Source organism: Podarcis vaucheri (assembly GCF_965113315.1).
Source record: "Podarcis vaucheri genome assembly, chromosome: 10".
Lineage (NCBI taxonomy): Eukaryota > Metazoa > Chordata > Lepidosauria > Squamata > Lacertidae > Podarcis > Podarcis vaucheri.
Genome location: NC_138748.1, coordinates 44427355 through 44443849, shown reverse-complemented (window position 1 = coordinate 44443849; position 16495 = coordinate 44427355). Strand labels below are relative to the sequence as shown.

At 45.3% G+C, this 16495-nt stretch overlaps 1 protein-coding gene across 4 annotated transcripts in view; it reads left to right on the top strand.

The window, feature by feature from the left end:
- The window catches only part of CACNA1I (calcium voltage-gated channel subunit alpha1 I), a 296624-nt gene that overhangs the window by 103484 nt on the left and 176645 nt on the right, over nucleotides 1-16495 (top strand). The gene's annotated exons all lie outside the window — the stretch shown is intronic.

The following is a 16495-nucleotide window of genomic DNA, read 5'->3' as shown; positions in this document are numbered from 1 at the left end:
TAGAGGCATACTGTCTCTGACAATGAAGTTAGAACATAGTCAGTGTGACTCGCAGCCTTATCCTCCAATTATTTGTCTAATTCTCATTAGTTGATGGTCGCCACTGCATCTTGTGAGAGCAAATGCCATAGTTTAGCTATGCCCTGTGTGAAGATGTACTTCATTTTGTCTTCCTTGGATCTACCCAACATTCAGGTTCATTGGATGGCGCTGGATTCTAGTATTATGAGAGAGGCCTATCCAATTTTCCCACACCAATGCTAGATATGTGTGTGTCTGAAGGGCCGAAAAGATACTTTACTGCAGGTTTTGCGGGCAGCAGGCAAGGACTGTTTCACCCTGATAAGAGAAGTGGGAAGATCCTGTTTCCAGACTTTGCATCCTTTCAGCTCTGACAGGCATTTCACACATTTTCCTTTTAACTCACAGTCAATGCACATGATTGCTCTGCTTGTACCATATACTTTTTCACCTGTCTAGTGGAATCTGTCTGTTATGAGCAGGGATGACTGCTTGAGGTATCCCATTATACATCACGGAAGGCTCAATTCTCTTTGCTATATGCTGTGCTCATTTACCTCCTGCACTGGTAGATTAAAGATAAGGTGTGTGTGTGGGGGGGGGAGATACAATTATCTTGCGATCTGTTTATCAAGAGCTCAAAATGAGCTTCATTAGCATGTTCATATCTGCCATTCCACTTATATGCGGAATTCATCATGCGAAAGGCTGGGCTGGATGAATCCCAAGCCGGAATTAAGATTGCCGGAAGAAATATCAACAACCTCAGATATGCAGATGACACAACCTTGATGGCAGAAAGTGAAGAGGAATTAAAGAACCTTTTAATGAGGGTGAAAGAGGAGAGCGCAAAATATGGTCTGAAGCTCAACATCAAAAAAACGAAGATCATGGCCACTGGGCCCATCACCTCCTGGCAAATAGATGGGGAAGAAATGGAGGCAGTGAGAGATTTTACTTTCTTGGGCTCCATGATCAGTGCAGATGGTGACAGCAGTCACGAAATTAAAAGACGCCTGCTCCTTGGGAGAAAGGCGATGGCAAGCCTAGACAACATCTTAAAAAGCAGAGACATCACCTTGCCAACAAAGGTCCGTATAGTAAAAGCCATGGTTTTCCCAGTAGTGATGTATGGAAGTGAGAGCTGGACCATAAAGAAGGCTGATCGCCGAAGAATTGATGCTTTTGAATTATGGTGCTGGAGGAGACTCTTGAGAGTCCCATGGACTGCAAGAAGATCAAACCTCTCCATTCTGAAGGAAATCAGCCCTGAGTGCTCACTGGAAGGACAGATCGTGAAGCTGAGGCTCCAATACTTTGGCCACCTCATGAGAAGAGAGGACTCCCTGGAAAAGACCCTGATGTTGGGAAAGATGGAGGGCACAAGGAGAAGGGGACGACAGAGAATGAGATGGTTGGATGGTGTTCTTGAAGCTACTAGCATGAGTTTGATCAAACTGCGGGAGGCAGTGGAGGACAGAAGTGCCTGGCGTGCTCTGGTCCATGGGGTCACGAAGAGTCGGACACGACTAAACGACTAAACAACAACAACAACATCTGCCATTTACATGCATGTGAATTAAAGCCAAGATGCACCCACCCTCCACTGGGAGATTTCACATCTAAAGACGCTGAGCTGAACCTGGGAAAATTACAAGTATAGTAACAACTCACAACTCTAGTAAGTCAGCCCCTAAAGCCAAAAACTGGGACAACTGGAGTCAATTTAAGGAGTCTGCTCATTCCACATTCCTTTTGGAGTTCTTCCTCACTGAGCTACTAGTCACTTACTTTTGATGAGCTGTGAATTACCGGTAGGTCCCACATTGTTGTGATAGAAGCACCAATAGACAAGAGTACACTGCCCAGGCTTCTCCTCACCAGTGCTCCTCCAAACTTGCTCTTTTCAGTTAAGGACTCCCCTCTTCTCACTAAACCATTTAAGAGGAGTAGAAGCAGATGAACCATGTCATGGTCTGGACTTCATAAACATCTCAGCCACTTGAGCCAACATTCTGGTCTGTTGTAAGCCACTTCTCATTAACTATTATTGGCAAAAAATAATAATACAATATGTTTAAATTTTGGCCAGAACCTCATGCACTTTGAAAAGACTTAACATTCTGTGCATGTTTAACAAACATCAAAATAATAACAGAGAACTCTAGGTAATAACATTGAAACTGGAGAAATTATTTTTACCTCATGTTCTTTGCAAGTTACTATCCAGGATTGCTAACATAATGGCTTTTATTTGATTGATTTATTCTCAGTCTTATCTGGGCATTAGAGAACACATAGAACCAGTTATGTTTTTATTTGTCTGCTTCTCATTTGCTACATGGTCTCTGATGAGCTAAATATCCCTGAGCCCCTAGACATTTCTCTGGGCAGCGCCCCTCTATTTGCAACTAAATTATGAGAACTTCATTTTAGAGCAGCAGATCCAGCTGGAAACTCTCAGCTCATACATTTTAGATCTTTTTTTAATTTTATTCTCCCTTCCCCAAGTGGAAGGAAGTTCAGAATTGGTTTTGCTTGACTAATTTCCATCGAAAGAGTGGAGACTTGCAGTGGTTTCTGAGCCAATGGACACATTTCAAATGTTGAGAAAGTGCAGTGGGTGCCTGTCACAAAATGGCTGCAATGGGAGTATGGCATTAAGCAAAATGGCTGCAGTCGGGAGTGTAGGAGATGACTAGCCAGTGCAAACGGAACTGAGAAGGAAAAGGAAGCATGCACTGTGGCTTTCTGAGGAAATATTTACTGACACCTTCCGTGGGTGCTATAGGATGTTCTGGCAGGCACAAGGTCACGCACATCTGCCACGCCACCTGACAGTCACCAGGTGATCACTACCACCACCTATGACATCTCCTCTTAATCATTTTTAATGTACTTGTTTTGTGTTGTTGAGCACACATTGAGCAGTAGCTTGGGCTCGATGACCTCCAAAGTCTGTTCTAACCCTAAAATGTGATTCTAATCAGAGGAAAAGCCCCAGATCTTTGCAATTTAACAGTGCAATTTAAGGAGCTTGTAATAATGAGGATTTTTACTTGGGTGGAAAAAGTTCCTTTATGTTTGGGGTGCTTACTCCTGTGAAAATGTGCATAGATTTGTTTGTTTGTTTATGGTTAAAAAAAACAACCCACCTCCAACCCCACCCTACCAAACCTAACCTTTAGTCCGGGGGGTGGGGTGGGGGAAACAGTGGGTTTGATAATATTAAAAATACAAAACTAAGCTAACTGCGGGATTAGGTTTATAGGATTGCAGTCTGAAATCAGAAGCCACTCAAGCACCTCCAAGTCTGTGATCCTAGGCATGCTTAGCATTTGAGTAAGTCCAATTCAGGGTGATGGTGCTTACCACTGAGTCAACATATGCAGGGGAATGTATTGAACTTTCTAGCAAAAGATTGGCATGCTTAATTATTCCATTGAAATTAACGGGAGCTGAAATGGTTCAATTGATCTCAAAGTCCTCTCTCTTTCCCCTCACCCCCAGCCCTATAAGTTTTACACTGGGGGAAGGGTGTTGGGAGGGTTCCACTCGGCAATTGCATCAAGTCAGGCTAGAGACAAGGGATGTGAGTGGATATGGGGTATTACCGAAATTGTGTGTTTGAGGACGCACTTGAAGGTATAGAAAAATGTTTCGTTGCAGACTGTTATTTTGGAAAGAAGCTCTGGGGACAGCAGAGGAGAATGGAATAAAATAAAAATAAAAAATCTTCTGAATGGAACTTCCAAGCATATCCATTTACTTTATCCCACTTCCAGTCTGTCAAAAGAGAGATGAGAATCCCTTTTGAGGATGCAGATCCATTGATCCCAATCCACTTCTGTCAAATCAATCTTGTTGGTTTTAGCAGCGCCATTATAGAGTTCAATGGGACTTACAGCCCAGTCATATGAATGCTTACATAGCTGCAAGCGCTGCTGAGTTCAGAGGTATTTTCAGCTTGAACCTACCTAGTGATGTTCTGGTCTGTTTTACAGCCTCCCCTACCATTTACTTCCTTCCACCACTGCCTTCTCCTGCCGCCACCCTTTGACTTTCTTTCCCTGACAGTGTGTGCCTGCTATGTTAGGTACCAGTCAAGATGGGAGGAGGTGAGGTAGGACCTCAATCTGCCACCCCTCCCAAAATCATCCGCTGAAGCATCCTCCTTAGTTGGGCTCATTGTAGAGCCAGCTCTGATAATGATGGATGCATTGTAGGAGAAACTGATTGGGAAGTAGCATAGCCGATCTGCCGTAAGAGGAACACTGTAAGGGAAGCCAACGGGGACTGTCCATTACTTGCTCAACTAAGTAGTAATTAATTTGAATCTTGGGTTATACGGGAGTAATGATGAGAGACCCTTGGGAAGCGTCTAGGATGACAGATTTCTGGGGAAGAATAAAGGAAAGCTGCGACGGCGCACATGAAACAAATCTGCGTGATGCTCAGGAAGGGAAGGGATAGGGCATTTGCAGTGTCCTGATACGACTCCCAGGAATTGAAGAGTAATCCTGTTTGAAAAGCTCCTGGAGGCAAGAGCTGCAAAAACTATGCAGTATATGTGTCAGCCCAATGGGGGGGCTTGTTATGCCTGTAGTAGGCCTAGTGTTTTGCAACATCAAAGACAAGCCCTTCTGTACTATGTGATAGACCCAAACTTCTTAATTATGCATTGAGACCAGATGATTTATTTGGAACTCTCAGGACCCCCATTGAGGCATGTGTGGCAAAATCCATTACATGACATGTAACGCTGAGAGCCTCGAAAGAGACATAATTGGGTAATGGGGAAATCCAAGAATAATGGGGGGCAGTGACAAGTATTAAGAAGAAAGCGCCTTCATAGTGGAAAGGACAAAAAAAGAGGATTTCTGTCAGTCACAGCCAGCTTTTATCTTGTTGCGAAGTTGGAATTTTAAACTACTGGGGGTATGTTTGTGCAGCAGTCTAGAATTAAACAAAGAGGCCCCTGCAGCAAAATGTTGCAGCATGCAGTGCTTTAGTTCAGGATTGCAGCTGCTCCTTCCCATTCCATCTAGATAAGACATGGGGGGGATGCACTTTCCTTCTTGCAGTCTCCATGCCCCTGCCATTTTATCCTGCGCCTGTTTCTCCTTCCTCATACTGCAGGTTGTAGCAGCAGAAAGCCAGCGCATGCCATGGATTACAACTAGTAAGTGTCACACATTTCGGCTGACTATAGGGGGACTATAGGGTTTTTAAATAAATGAATGTGCTTAGAGGGCATAACAGTGATGTACAAGCATTGGCCAAGCAGGTTTTGTAGGCTTTTGAATCTCTACAAAACTTAATTGACTAGAGGTGACTAAGTTGAGTGCAAACCCCATGAGAAGTGAACCCTCTGCCAAAATTAGCTTTGACTGTCGGGAAAAACAGAACAAAAACTACCGTCCCTTGCCAGCCTCAGATGACAGATAGTTTAATAAATAAATAATCCAAAGGGTTTGCTTTCAAGAGATTGTTTCTTCTGCTTCCAGTTTAGTGCTCTGCCTGAAACTACTCAGGAGAGCATTGCCTCCTCTCACTTACAGCTTCCGTTCCTCTTCCAAATCCCTTCCCCAGCCTGTAGTCCATTGTGCTCTATGAAGGCTGAGGTGGCGGGAGGCAACTGGGTTTGCGGAGGAGGTGGATGTGAAGCAAGATGCTTCTCTTGGTCTCCTTGAGCCTTCTTAATGGCCCCAAGCTGCCCAGGATCAGATGTGGGACAACTGGGTGAGCCCAACATTCAGCGCCAGATTTAGTATGGCGCTGGTGGTTCCCCTGTACAGGGTGCAGTGGTGTAGCGTGGGGGGTGCCAGGGGTGCCGGCCGCACCGGGCGCAACATTGGGGGAGGCGTGTTTGGCCGGCCCTTCGCAAGACGAAAGTCCATAGGGAAATCTCCGGGACAGCGGGGAAGCGCAGCGCGTCTTCCCCACTGTCCTCGGACCTCCTCCGAAGGCTGGCGGTGGGGCGGAGAGACCTTCTCCCCGCGCCAGCCTTCGGATGGCTGTCCTGAAGACTTGTGGTGGGAGCAGTGGCGTAGCGTGGGGGGTGCAGGGGGGGCCTGCCGCACCTGGCGAAACATCTGGGGGGCGCGGAAGAGACTCGAGTGCTAATCCACGGGTTAGGGGGCGCAAATTACTTGCCTTGCCCCGGGTGCTGAGAACCCACGGTACGCCACTGACAGGGTGCCATACTGAGGGAGCACCTGTACCTGAGGGTTCCCCTGTACAGGGTGCCAAACTTTGAGAAGATCCATAATTGAGAAGATCCATTTGGGAGCGACGGATTTTGGGCTCACTCAGGGCACCATATTACCAAAGATTACCAAAGGCCACCCCTGCCACTATTCCCCCTCCTCTCTGTAGCAGAGTACCTTTGCCATGTCATTTTTGACCCATCTATGAAGTGGTCTTTCATCAGCAAACTAATCACCACCCAGGGAAATAAATAGAAACAGCTAACCCTCTGAGGTGCATCTTAACCCAACATGGCTGTTGCTGTTGTGTCAGGTGAAGAGGTACCTCTTTGCCCAGGCTTTTGAGGATGGCTAAGGCACACTGAGGGACGCGGGTGGCGCTGTGGGTAAAAGCCTCAGCGCCTAGGGCTTGCCGATCGAAAGGTCGGCGGTTCGAATCCCCGCGGCGGGGTTGTGCTCCCATCGCTCGGTCCCAGCGCCTGCCAACCTAGCAGTTCGAAAGCACCCCCGGGTGCAAGTAGATAAATAGGTACCGCTTACCAGCGGGAAGGTAAACGGCGTTCCGTGTGCTGCGCTGGCTCGCCAGATGCAGCTTTGTCACGCTGGCCACGTGACCCGGAAGTGTCTCCGGACAGCGCTGGCCCCCGGCCTATAGATGTGAGATGGGCGCACAAACCCCAGAGTCTGTCAAGACTGGCCCGTTCGGGCAGGGGTACCTTTACCTTTACCTTTAAGGCACACTGGGCTGGATTTTCATTCCTACTGTTGGTTTAATTTGTATGGAATTCATGTTTGCTATACTGTATATGTTTTAGATTTGTTCTGATTTTAATGTATTTCTGTTTTGAGACCTGTGAGTAAAGGGCAGAATATAAATATGGCAAATAAACAAGTGAATTAATAAAAGCGCCACCCCTCAATCTACCCAAACCCATTTCCACAGCAAACCCAGATTTGCTGTTCCCAAGGTGGCAGGGCTTTCCAGCTTCCTGGTTCACACACTTGGAAGTGTGTGGCATTTCAAGCCAAATTCAGTAATATTAAATGTAAAGGTAAAGGTAAAGGTACCCCTGCCCGAACAGGCCAGTCTTGCCAGACTCTAGGGTTGTGCGCTCATCTCACTCTAGAGGCCGGGAGCCAGCGCTGTCCGGAGACACTTCCGGGTCACGTGGCCAGCGTGACAAAGCTGCATCTGGCGAGCCAGCGCAGCACATGGAACGCCGTTTACCTTCCCACTGGTAAGCGGTACCTATTTATCTACTTGCAGTCGGAGGTGCTTTCGAACTGCTAGGTTGGCAGGCGCTGGGACCGAGCAGCGGGAGCGCACCCCGCCGCGGGGATTCGAACCGCCGACCTTTCGATCGGCAAGCCCTAGGCGCTGAGGCTTTTACCCACAGCGCCACCCGCGTCCCTCTAATATTAAATGTATGCATCTAATAAAGAAAGCATTGGGAATTTAAAAGAGAGCTGAAGCGGGATATATAAAATATTGGCCACACAATGTATCAGCACTGGAGATGCAGTCTTAAACTGTTATGTAACAGCAAAATGCAGGTGGCTGAACCTTTCCCTTTGTGTTCTAAGTACAGTGGTACCTCGGGTTAAGTACTTAATTCGTTCCAGAGGTCCGTTCTTAACCTGAAACTGTTCTTAACTTGAAGCACCACTTTAGCTAATGGGGCCTCCCGCTTCCGCTGCCGGAGCACGATTTCTGTTCTCATCCTGAAGCAAAGATCTTAACCTGGGGTATTATTTCTGGGTTAGCAGAGTCTGTAACCTGAAGCGTATGTAACCTGAAGTGTATGTAACCTGAGTTACCACTGTACTAAAGATGTAACATGTAAGGTAAAGGTTGGGGAGAACCTTTGGCCCTCCAGATGTTGCTGAACTACTCCCATCAGCCGCAGAAAGCATGGCCAAAGGCCCCAGGGATGCTGGGAGTTGTAGGGCAGCAACAACTGGAGGGACAGATCCCCCTCCCCACTGTAAGGGATATTATCAATTCCTTTTCATTCTTTTTTTCTCCTACACAAGCTGGCTTGGACACAATTCCCACTGAGTTCAATAGTATTAAGTGTGCAATGTTGCATTGCAGTCTTGGAAAGTGTCCCATCAGGACTTTCTCTGCATGGATTAGTGTTTGCCCATCATCATCTCACACCTGGACCCCTGAAATAAAGTGATTAAAGTCCTAAAAACACAAGATAGGACCAAGCCCCACCTCCACCCGTCATCTGAGCACTGGACTTTTTTTAAAAAAAATGCTCAGAACATTGAGCTTGCTAAAGCTGTTGTTCTGAAACAATCCTGTGTCACTGCTTAATTTGCCCCAATCATCCGTCCCCACCCCCTTCCATTCCAGGTTCATTGTGTGATTATCCATCTTTAATTAATGAAAGCACAAGCTTTAACAACCCCACCAAACCTTGCTTTTTTCAAATCTGGTAACTGCTGTACAGCTTACATATTTGCATTGCTTCGTCTTGCAGAAATTTCAGAAGTGAAAGTAAAGAAATTACCAACTCAAAGAAATGCGGAGGGCCGCAAGAGCTGCAGGCAGTTTCTGTAGACAGGGACAATAAGGAAATGGGGAATGTTTTTGGCTTTCCACATCTGTTCTGTTCCTTCTGTGGCATAAAATTCTGCCTATGACAGTATGGAGCAAGCTGCTTCAGTGCTCACAATCCACCAAGTCTACAGGGTACCCCGTGGGAGTTGTGCTTTGGAGCACCACACACACTGTGATCACAAAACCATGCCAATCGAATAGTTTCTGTCTGAACTCCTCCTTTTGCTCCTGTGCTTCTGTTTTTCCTGCAGACAAATAAGTGAGATCACAGCCTCTCGGGTTGTAAATGGCAAGACCTAGTCTGGTTTTTATATGTCACATTTAACAACCCATCCAGCTGTACTAGTGATCATAGTGCTATCTGAATCTTAATTTGTGTATTCCTAAATATGGCCATTTTATCTGATCAGTTGTGTTTTTCTACTGACTGTAGTCCCATAAAATGGAAGATATAGACTCAGTTTAGATACCTCTTCAAGACAAGTTTTGTGCTGACCATAATTAAGGAATCAAACCATGTTTTGTATTTCTAGATATACAGCAGGCATGCTGTGGTTTAGAGCTGCTTGTCTTTGTTCGTTTTCCATCTGCTCAGCACTCAACTTCAGAAATTAGGAACATAAGCAGCTGCCTTATACTGCATCCGACCATTGGTCCATCTAGCTCAATACTGTCTAGGGTAGACTCTACACTGACCAACAGAGACTCTAGAGCAGGCATAGGCAAACTCAGCCCTCCAGATGTTTTGGGACTACAACTCCCATCATCCCTGACAACTGGTCCTGTTAGCTAGGGATGATGGGAGTTGTAGTCCCAAAACATCTGGAGGGCCGAGTTTGCCCATGCCTGCTCTAGAGGGTGCCAGGCAAATATATCCCTCAGTGTCGGCTAGTGATGTTAGGATTTCAACATGGGACATTTGCATGTAAAGTGCGTACTCAACCGCTTAAGTATGGCTCTTCCTCATAAATTCACTCCTGTCTCTTTGGTGCAGCAGTCTCTTGAGATGGAGTAATCACCCTAACTATGGTTTGTCTGTGGTTGTAAACTCAAATTTAACAGCAAACTACAGGCAGCACAAATTGGTTTGCAAACTAAATTCAAACCATGGTTTGGTAGCCCCTCAAGAACCATTGTTTGTAAGCTAGCGTAGGTTCAGAGATAACACCAAACCACGGTTTGGCATCATGTCTGAATGCAGCCACAGACTTAATAAAGATTCTATCTTTTATTTAGTATTTTAGGGGGTCACCATCGAATAGGTTTTTTGGGTGTGCCCCCTCTAGCTGAGGCTCACTATGTGGTGTCATAAGGGATAGGTGGTGGCACCCCAGTTTTGGAAGATACACTTCCCTAGGATTTGAGTAGCACCAACCCTTTTGAGTTTTCAAGGCCAGCAGAAGGCTTGGCTATTTGTCCAGGCCTTTGTTAGAGTTCAGTGCCAGGGTGGATGCAAATTTTTTATGGCTTGTTTGTCATTTCTCTGCTTTGTTTGCTTAGCTGATTGCACTGTGTACATGGATGTGTATTTCAGCTATAATCCATTCTGGAATTGCATTTGCGACTAAGAGCAGCTATGAAATGTTCTAAATTAAACAATAGAGCAAATAGATAAAAATATTTTGGAAACTTCTATCTCCTACAAAGTTGCTGTTTATTCATCATTACTTTTCCCGTCCTCTGCCTTTCATTGAAAAACTAATTCCTGGGGTGGCAAATACAAAAGTGAAGACAAACGACAATATACATATGCAGTGATTAACTGCAGTAAAAATTAACTGTGATAAAAGTAAACCAACAACAAAACCTTCAGTTAGCAGCATAAGCTGCATTAAAATATTATCCACTAAGAAATTGGGAGAATAAACTTCTTCATCTGGTGCCTAAAAGCTACTAAAGTGGGCACCAGAGAATATTCGTCAGGGCTTTCTTAGTGATGGCACCCCACCTTCAATTGTCACCTGCCTAAACTGTCAAAGTGGGACCACTAATGAAGATCTTCGGGGAACAGGCACATTCAGATGTGAACAGGCAGCCCTTCAAATATACTGGTGATTGCTTAGAGCAAACATAACAACATCTTACACCCCTTACATCTCTAATGCTAATTTTCTTTTCTGCAGTGCAATATTGTTCCTTTAAAAAATGGTAAAACGAGTTAGGGGTTCCTCATGAGTATTTGTGTCTGGGATTTTGAGGCAGGGCACCTCTAAGGGTTCTGAGAAGACAAACCACTTTGTTGTGCAGCTTGGTGTTTTTTGCAAAGTTTCCTTTCGACAGTGTCTCCACCACCAAGTTCCCACTTGTGTGTTCAGTTCACATGAACATAAGAAGAGCCCTGCTGCATCAGACCTGAGGCCCTTTTAAGTTTACCATTTTTTTCCTCTTAGCGGCCAGCCTGAGTGCAACAGCACTCTCCCCACTTGTAATTCCCAGCAATGGGCACGTGGAGACATATAGCCATCATGGTTGGTAGCCACTGATAGCTTTCTCCTCCATGACTTTGTTTGATGAATGTGAGGACAAAGTGATATAGCCCTATGTGGCTTCCCTTTAATATATGTGTTCTGTGTGGTCCTTAGTTTTGTCTTTATTCTCCTAGTACAGTGGGTTAAGTACTTAATTCATTCCGGAGGTCCGTACTTAACCTGAAACTGTACTTAACCTGAAGCACCACTTTAGCTAATGGGGCCTCCTGCTGCTGCCACGCCGCTGGAGCACGATTTCTATTCTCATCCTGAAGCAAAGTTCTTAACCTGAGGTACTATTTCAGGGTTAGCGGAGTCTGTAACCTGAAGCGTATGCAACCTGAAGTGTATGTAACCCGAGGTACCACTGTAATATGCTATGATTTGCTGTAGAGTTGGCCAGAATTGCACCATCTGTTGTGGCTGTGAGGATATACTAAGAAGATGTGAGAGTGTGGTCAATTGATTGCAACGGGTGTTTCTTACCTTCCACCATCACTTTTGCAGGCATAACGTTACACATTCCAGGAGTGAGCCGAGGCACTAGACTAGACTTTTCTTATTGATTCCTCTGCTCTGCTCACTTTCACTTGCTTGCCTTGGTGATGCATGGATGAGTGCCACGGGTGCAGAGGAACACAGAGCGTACGTCATGAGTAGGCTTGCTGTGTAAAAGCAGGAAATAGGTGCAAGGGATATAATAAGAAAAACCTACATCGTTTCAAAGACTTAAGTGCTGAGGAGGAAGAGGAATGATTGACACAATATTTAAAAGATGCATATTTTTATATTGAGATGGTGATATGAGGTAAAAATAGTAAAATTTAAATATCTGAGTGAACATTCAGTTGAAGAGGTACAGTATCTTCTTATATCCAGGGGCACAATTTGTGTTCCACTTCTCCTGTGTTTCAGATGACATATGATTATTTCTCAGGAGCACTAATCGTTCATCCGAGTGGCCTGGTTTGCACATTGCAGTAAACCACAGTCTTAAGGGCCTTTCTGCATTTACTGTTTGCATGGCAAGTCCCCCTCCCCCCTTGGGAAATAAAGACACAGGACACGGTATTTAAGGTTAATGGATGAAAATGGCCACAACTTTATTGATTGCAGGAACTGAGCAGTATTGGCTTAGGCATTGGTCCTATCAGCTAACCGTCTTGAGCCCGATTGCATGAAGACCAGTGAGGGTTAACCACCAGTAGGGGGAGTCCTGCTGATGTACAGCAACTAGGATCTCCCCCGGGGTCACCGCTCGGGGGCGTGCCTTAGGCCCACACCTCCATAGGCTTCAGACAGGGCAACGCCCCCCGGAATCCTTTACCGAACTACTCTTTGCTTTGGGGGAAGGTGATGGCACTTCCTTCCCCCCTCATTTGCATCACAATACCCCTACCAATGCCTAACCGCCAATGCCGAGAAGTTGTGATGATTTGCTACAAGGTAGGCGAAAAACCAAATGGCAGGTGCCAATTCGCCAAGTGGAAAAAATTTCTATCAGGCCCCTTGACGGCAACCAACTGAAGTCCATAGCAAGGTTGGAGGACTAAACTAAAGGGGCGGGCAGGGTGGGAAACCTAAGAAGCTGGAGAGGCAAAGAGAGGGCGGTCCTCGGGTGCGCCGGGCATAAATAGCCCGGGCCATGCCTCCCTGACCAGCCGATTGGTTAGGCAGGGCGCTGACGCGCCCGAGGATTCCCTCATTCTCGTGGGGGCTGGGTGTGGGCCTGCAACCCCACCTCCTCACCAGTTTGGAAGTGGCTTTACAGTGGCATAGTTGCTATTCATCCAATGTTTTTTAAGAGTAAATTAGTAGCTGATTGTCCACACCTTTGGTTGCATGTGACTGTTATTACTGAGTTTTCATTTTCATGCTAATAGTGAGTTGTGCCCAAATTGAGAAAAGTTCCATGGTTGTAGTCAAACCCCTTACATGCTCCTCCAGGTACTAAATATTGGCGTTATAAGCATGCACATGGAGATAGCCCTTTCATGGTTTAAAAAAGAAATTGATGCCTAGTATTCCGGAATTCTGATTTTGTCTGCAGCTGAAGATTGCTGTTATGGGCAGTACTTTGACTGAGTGCCATCATCTCAACCTGCCATATTTTTCCTATGAACTGAGTTCATAAACTGATAGCTCACACCAGTCAGAGGGAAGCAGCGTAAAACAGATGTCTCCAGACTATGCACACCGACTCTCCAACCCCTCCACCCAGAAACCAGGATAATGATTGTACACATGGAGCATAAATGAAAATGTTGAGGATCCATTTTGGATATTAAAGTAAGGGTTTTTGTTGTTGTTTTTAACAGTAGGAGAAAAGTGGTTTTTTTTGAGCACATTATTCCTGAATACTAGCTAAATGATGATGATGTTGTTGTGTGGCAGCATACTAAAAAATTCCTAATCCCTAGCTATAAATAGTAAGTGTTGAAAGGCCCTAAACAAATCATGGCTTACATGAATGACTGGTGGGCTTGTACATGCTGCTCAGATTCTGCCCTCTGTTCAGATTGTGCCCGCCCTGTCCCTTGCTTTGCTGAGTAAGGAGGAAACAAACTACAGTGTTCACTTGGTGTTATGTGCAGACCAGCACTTGTGTTTTGTTTCTGTGCAAAGAAACCGCAGGCAGAAACCAAGAACAGACGCTGCTAATTCACTGTAAGCCATTGTTTGTTTCTAAATATGATTTAGTGTTATGTGCAAAGCTATGCAAATTTAACTCCTTTGGGTTAAATAGTGTGTGTGCATGACAGCTTGGTCTGAATATATGTTGATGATAGGAAGGTCAGCAGTTCAAATCTGCGTGGCAGGGTGGGTTCCTATTGCTCTGTCCCAGCTTCCGCCAACCTAGCAGTTCAAAAGCACACCAATGCAAGTAGATAAATAGGTACTGCTGCGGTGGGAAGATCAACGGCATTTCCGTGCGCTCTGGCTTCCATCATGGTGTTCCGTTGTGCCAGAAGTGGTTTAGACATGCTGGCCACATGACCCGGAAAGCTGTCTGTGGACAAACGCCAGTTCCCTCGGCCTGAAGCGAGATAAGCACCGCACCCTATAGTTGCCTTTGACTGGACTCAACTGTCCAGGGGTCCTTTACCTTTACCTTACCTGATAGTATTATAATAATCATAGGATGATGAGCCATACCTAAAGGAGACCATTAAAATGTCCACTGATTCCAAGGGGTCTACTTTGAGTGTGACTAATGCTAGATATCATCCATTAAAATACAGTGGTACCTCGGGTTAAGAACTTAATTCGTCCAGAGGTCTGTTCTTAACCTGAGACGGTTCTTAACCTGAGGCATGCTTTCACTAATGGGACCTATCGCTGCCACTACGCCGCTGGTGCGCAATTTCCGTTCTTATCCTGGGGCAAAGTTCTTAACCTGGAGCAACTACTTCCTGGTTAGCGGAGTTTGTAACCCAAAGCGTCTTTAACCCGAAGCGTCTGTAACCCGAGGTACCACTGTATAGTAAAAATGTTCTGAATGTATGCTGCCTTTTTGCAATGTAATCTTGAGCACAGCAAAGAACAGCAGCTCTAAGTAGCTTTGTGCATCTTCCTTCCTCTACTGAGATTTCTTTACCCGCCTTCTTCCCCCACCATTGGAACTGTGCCTCTGTGGATGTCCCTTTGCTAGTGACATTTAAACAAGACTAGATGAGCCAATACACTATTCTGCTGGAAGAAATGTTGTTTCAGCCCTAGAGAGCTGGATTGCTTTGGCACAAGCACAGTGCCACTGTCTCCAAAAACAACCTAAGAGGGTGCTGTGAAGCAAGAAAGCAGCTGTTAGAGAAAGGCTCACAGCGATAAACTTAACGAGAGAAAACTTTCCTCACTTTAAATATGATCATATCTAACACCCTTCTCCCAATCCCCTTGTGCATATAAGTGCATACAAAGGCAGTATCTTAACTAGAGATGGGGGGGGGATTCTCTTTGCCTCACATTTTAATGCACATCTGCCTAATTCACAGTTCCTGAAACAATATGCAGACTGAAACACAGCTTTCGTTCAAAATTCATGATTGTCCAAATTGTGTGAACTGTTCAAAAAATGTGTACGTTAAGGGAAAATATGCATGAAATTAATATATTCGTGAAAATAACCTGCAAAAATGCATCCTGTTCAGCAAAATGTCCAGCAAAACTGTGTGTGTTGGACAAGAGAACAACAACTACCAGACTTTTAGAAGACATCTGAAGGCAGCCCTGTTTCGGGAAGCTTTTAATGTTTGATGGACTACTGTATTTTAATATTTTGTTGGAAGCTGCCCAGAGTGGCTGGGGAAACCCAGCCAGATGGGCAGGGTATAAATAAAATTATTATTATTATTATTATTATTATTATTATTATTATTATTTATTGCATAAAGAAAGGCGTATGCTAGGAGAATTTCACAGTTAAATCCTGACAAATTTTCAAGAAGACTTTTTTATTGTAAAAAATGGCAAACTGATGCAGAAATGCAGAGAACTGAATTCAAGGTTGGAAAAATGAGAAACCGAGAGAATCTAACATTGACATGGTTGTCCATCCAAAATTTCAATATGCGTTTAATTCTTTTGCTTCGCATAGTGTGTAGTGGTGAAATTTGTACCTGCAGAGGCATTATGTGGAGGGGCAAAACTGTGCTAACCCACTGTGTCTGTCCTTCTGTTCCTTTTCCTAAAGTGGTTACTAACACCGCCTAAAACATGCAGGTACCCCAAAATAGTTCCTGCATGTGTCTCCTCACAGGGCAAATAGCTTCATGGGGGTAATTTAGATAAGACAAACAGCACAGGGGGGAAAGTTAGCTCTCTTAGATATTGTCAAGAGCCAAACAGCGCATAAGGGAGAAGATTAGAGCTAGGTGAGTTCCTTGCCTGAGATTGATGTAGAAATTAACTGAGTTGTTTACAGATATGATGGCTTGTTTTTCTAACTAATTTAAGGCTTGGTAAACAGGAAAGAGGGTGGTCTGTGCCTCTTGCTGTTGTCCTGGCACTTTGCACAGCAGCATACCTTGCCTGCAGAGCTGGCAGCCTCTCACCCTTTTTCAAAACCCTCCCTTGCAGAGAGTTCCCTCTGCCTCCTCTCCCCTCTCCTTAGGAGTCCTCTGGGCAGCTGCGACCGACCGCTGCTCCTGGTCTCTGAGCTGCTCTCCCTCCCTGCCCCAAAGAGAGGTGCCTCCCAGAGACACCATTCGCCTGCGGAGGTTATGGCCAGG